The sequence below is a fragment of the Triticum urartu genome, chromosome 7 (genome assembly GCF_003073215.2).
Source record: "Triticum urartu cultivar G1812 chromosome 7, Tu2.1, whole genome shotgun sequence".
Taxonomy (NCBI): domain Eukaryota; kingdom Viridiplantae; phylum Streptophyta; class Magnoliopsida; order Poales; family Poaceae; genus Triticum; species Triticum urartu.
This window is the reverse complement of record NC_053028.1, coordinates 569,577,264-569,582,807: the sequence shown is the minus strand read 5'-3', so window position 1 is coordinate 569,582,807 and position 5,544 is coordinate 569,577,264.

Sequence of the window (5,544 nt, the reverse complement as noted above, 5' to 3'; positions counted from 1 at the left end):
AATAATCAAAAACCACAACTGTGGTAATAAGCCATTATTTTTTACCTTGTGCAGCTCACCGGGGGATCTCAACCCTCCGGGGGCCACCTCCTCGTCCTCGATGGGGGCATCACCTTGACAGGGGAATACTGCTTCTCAACGACGACTATCTCCTCAAACTCGGTCTTGAGCCTCACATAGGTGGCAATCAGAGTTCCTGGGGTAGGCACGGTGGGGCCCTTGCTGTTCTTCCAACTTCCTTTGAGGAGTTCGTCCGCCAACGTCCTCAACTCTTTGGCCAATGCTTGTTTCTTGGAGTTCTTCGTCTACATGGGTTGGCCCGCCAACATGGTCAACTCGTTGGTCGGTGCTCGCTTCCTGGAGATCGCTGTCTCCAGTGGGTTGTCCACCGGCAACTCTTTGCCTAGTGCTCCAAGATCCATCAATGAACTGACAAACAAAAAGCAATCGAAAGGAAACCACAATCGCAATGAAAATGGGAAAAGAATAGGATGTGAGAATCGGTCGGTGCTTCGCAAAAAGAAGATTCTTGGAATGAAAATATAGCAGCATAACTGATTCGCCCACCTTTCCTTCGTCGGTACAGAAGAAAAATGGCAGAAGTGAGTAGCCTGGAGTGAGGTTTTCTTCAAGAAAGGGAAGAAAGGGCTTGAACGAGCGTTCCAGTGAAATGATGGTTGCTTCGTCCAGTCCAACTTGGAGGCCACCTTACCACTGATGGTAAAGGTGTGGGTTTTGTGATATGATGGGTCATGATGGCCACACCGGGGTTACAGGTGAGTCTCGACTGTAGCACCTCGCTGTGATTTGGTGGATGGCACGCGAGCCCGGATGCTTTGAAATGTCCCGCATGTAGATAGAGCGGCTAGTCATATAGGAGTGCTCAATATTGTGCACCGTGACCAAGGCGGAGAGGAAAACGAGAGAACTACGTAATTAATGCATGAGTTTAATTAGGGTAGTTTTGTAAAGTACGAGATACATTCCTCCAATCGCAAAATGCCTTGGTTCATGAGATTTGAGCCCTATAAACCGGAAGGGAGGGAGTACTGCACACGGTGTAGTCTAGTCACTTGTTGAAATCTCTAGAAAGGCAAATACTCTTTTCTGGTTTACAGGGCTATACTACTCCCTCCATCTAGGTGTGTAAGTCATCTTACGAAAACCAAATAGTCCCAAAACACTTAGGCGCGATGCATTAACTTCTACCTTGTTTCTTGTTTCTTGACATATCAACCAATAAGAGATGAGAGGTGTGCATGCTTTTAATGAGTTACAATGGCTAGTTCATTGCATGCAATGCTATTAATTAGCAAATAAACATTGGTGACCCCAGGAGGAAACATTGCTAAGCGCGTGGACCTATGCAGAATGAGTATCAACCAATGGATAATGGAGTTTAATTGTTAAACAATAGCAATTTTGTCTCATGCAAGAGCCTGGCTAGTACTCCAAGGAACCGCACCACGCGAGCGTTCGCAACTGCCACGTTCGGGTTGCGCTTGGCTCTTCGCCTCTTCGAGAAGACGAACAATAATGATGTTACTCCTACTTCTACAGTATTGAATCCACTGCTGCATGTCCGTCCACCTCGTGCGGGAGGGATAGCGAAAGCTTCAACTTACTGCTCCTGCCTTTGCGTCCATGATAGGTGGGCCCAACAGGTGGTTGGCCCTCCTGTCATGCAGCCAAAGGCAGGTGCAGTTAAGGCACCGGAGCTCAGTCCGCGAGGGAGAGGGCGTTGTAGTAATCAAATTTCTCGGTCTTGTACGAGTTGACGAAGATAGGGGTTGCTTGCTAGGGTTGCTCACTACGTATATATAGGCCAGAGCCTCCGCGCTTGCTTGCTAGGGTTGCTCTATTCACACACTCTCATCCTCTCCAGGTTTAAACAAGATAGGGGTAGTAACACTGTCTTTCTCCCTTAAAAAAACACTGGCTTTCTATCCTCACCGCTGGTTATAGATCCGAACGTATCCCCTCCGCCGGTGAAGGGGGGAGGGGCAGCGTTTAGGCCGTCGTCGACAGCAAGGGAGGAGACCCACTGCCGGCCGCACCGTTATCTTTGGCCAAGCACCGGCGCGGGAGGTCCTCCGATCCCTTCGTCGTTGCCTGTGGGCGGATCCGGCCTCCCGCCGCTCATCTATCCACATCCCGACGACCTTCAGGTATATCTTCGTTCGAAACCGCCTTAGCTCTACTTCCCCAGCTCGCTACGTCGCTGCATGTGCATCATTTTCTACCTCTCAGCCCCTCTCGATCGGATGGTCCAACGTCACATATTTTTTTCTTCTATTGTTAGAGGTAAAGCTACTTCATGGAGTCGAATCTTGTACTCCCTCTGTCCGAAAATATTTGTCATTGAAATGGATGTATCTAGATGTATTTTAGTTCTAGACACATCCATTCTGATGACAAGTAATTCCGGACGGAGGGAGTACTTGGTTCAAACAAGAAATAAAGTGGGAGTGGGGGAATTTAGTATGTACATCAGACTTGGTACAAACAGGAAGGAAAGGGGGTGAAAGTAGTACAGACTGGTCATCCAACCGGTCTCTTGGTCGAAAAGGGAAATATAGGGGTAACGCTGTACACAGTGGTATGACCAGGACTAGATTTGCTATCCACACATAGGAGTAGGTGGCTAGAGTGAACAAAAATGGGACCAACCCAGATATGTTTCTTGGATGTTTGTTTCTCGGGGCAACAAACTATGAATCACCACTTTATGCCCCTGTTTATGTACATGGTGCTGGACTGCTGGTGCACCCACTATTATAAGCCATGACAAGTTTAGCCAAATGTTTTTGCCTATAATTGTTTGAGACTCTGACTGTTTCCTCTGTGCCTTTTTGTGCAAACAGGGATATCCAATTCACCTGGTTGCTGTTGTGACCTTTTGGTGCACTGCACAAAACTCTTCTTAAAAGAAGTGACTTTTGTGCTGTTTAACTGGAATGTCAGAATGGAATAGTTGGTTCATTTTGGTGGAATTGCACAAAGGGAGATCTGTGTTCCAATCCTCATCATCCATATTGGCGCCATAACCTTCCTTTAGGTAAGAATGATATTTAATGCATGTGTTCATCTCTATTTTCTGACTGCCATGAGAAAATAATGCTATTTTTTACTAGTACACTTGTACTCCCTCACTGACAAAACCAATTCTGAATTAGAAGGCCAATCATGTACTTGGTTTCACCAACTGGTGAGGAGAAAGAGAAACAGAGCATGAAGTGGAAGAAGAAGAATAAACAGTGCCAAGGCGATCTTGCTGAAGCCATAGGCCCTAGTCGAGGCCATTCAAGGGCTCCGGCAACGACTACCTTACATGTGAGACGATCCTCCAGGGAGCCCTTCCACTTCTGCTGTCTCACTTAATTAATTAGGAGTACTTAAGTACCACTAATTTATTACTGCCTAATTTTCCTGTTGGAGTTAAACAAATCTTTAGTAGGACCCTATGCTGAATCATGTACGTGTGTATGTTTGTCTATGGAGGTGAATCATGTGGTGGAGCAGGGAGGGAATAATATTAGTGTCATGACAGAATAGTGCTATTGTTTTGCATGTCAATTTATTGCCATTGGTTCAATGAGGCAATGTTTTGCGTATTGTCCATCATGAATTTGATGCTACTGGTTGAGTAATATGCTAATGTCTTCCTATCCTTTCTCACTAAGCTAATGAAGGTTTCACCTTGTTCCTACTTGTGCAAACAGGGATCATGTTGTGCCAATCATACATTAAATGGAACTACGCCAAGGATGCTCCATTTCAGTTGAACTGCACAAAAAATTTGGGTGGTTCATTTTCTCAACCGCCTCCTTTCTCGTCTTCAATGTAGAATTTTGGCGAGATACAGGACCAAGATGACCCAGTAAACTGGTTGGATGAAAGTAGTGGCCAAGTTGCTCAAACCTCCCTCGGCATGAGGCCACTATTTGAGGATAAACCTACAAGCAAAGTTCAGATTGTCTGTGCTACCTCTTATGTACTCGAAAGTTTACTCGTACAAGAACTAATTTTAGCAAGAAGTACCTCCGATTGAACACCATTTACCAGTCTGTACCCTAGGTAATTAAAGTTCGTCCATGGATCATATTGGCTGTGATCTCAATCATTTGGATGCATAAACATACTGAACATGTGTATATCTGAATATTTTTGTAAATTATGTATGAATATTGTTGTATGATTTGTCAATCATTTGGATGCATAGATATGCTGAGCTTGTGTATATATGAATCTTTTGAGTTGTTGATTGTGAATGTTGGCTATGGATATGAACGTGTCCTGTGAACCTGAGTTTGATATGAATGTTTACCTTTTCTGTTGTATTTGTGTGTGAACTTGTTAGTATGCCTACTGTGGGGTATAAAACGCAGGTCTCTTATAAAAGTAATGTTGTGTCCAATTTATGTTTTCCCTTCTAACCACATTATATATATTTATATTATTACTATTATCGTATATTTTATAGAGACTTATATATACATTATAAAAACATCCCAACTTATAAAAGTAAATGTTTAACGGAAGTTGGCAAGGAAAATCCTGGTTGTTTTTGACTCACAGGCAAGGAAAATCCTGGTGATTGCGTACAAAAGCTTGCGAAGATTTTAAGGACCAATTTAATAATAACGCGCTCATTTTTATTTTGAGCAATAACTCGCTAATTTCTTAATTATATATATAAAAAATGTGCCTCTCCGGTTTATTCTTTGATATTAATTGTTCCTTCTAACATAACATTGTACTCCCTCCGTCTGAAAATACTTGTCATCAAAATGGACAAAAAGGGATGTATCTAAAACTAAAATACATCTAGATGCATCCCTTTTATCCATTTTGATGACAAATATTTTCGGACGGAGGGAGTATATATAACGAGCCCACCTAATACGTGTATTTCAAGGAAGTGCAAATGGGCTGGGGTTTCTTAGAAAAATATAAATGGGCCTGATTGACGCGAAATTATTTGTTCACCCAGCCCATCAAATGGACTGTACATTCTAGAAAACATGGGTTAAATATATGCCACATTTTTGCAGACTGACATGTGGGACAATAGGTCGAAGCCTACGCAAGGCGTTGTCAACTTGGTCAACAAATGATTGTGTCATCCACAGCCATTGGATTTATATCCAACGACCGGCATGCACCTTCAATATCTCGTCTTCTTCCTCCAGCGTCACCGGAACCGCCTGGTCCGGCCTCCGGCGGCTAGCGGCTCTGCTTAGCACGCATCGCAGCGAAGTGCTACCCCACCGCCGGCCAAGCTATCCCTCCACCCCTCGACACCTCCTGTTATTCTCCACAGACTACAGCCCCACGCCGCAACAGAACCAGTTATAACCCTTCTCCTCCTCTCAATCTGTGACTCCACTGCCACGTTTTCCCATCTCTGAGTCATTCCCGTCTGGGGCCTCGCCGTCGTCCACCGCCTCGCTGCGTTCGGTGCGGCGTGGTCAACAAACAAGAGTCATCGGAAGAGGACTTTACGTGGAGAGCCTGACAGCTGGGACCCACGAGGTCCATGGT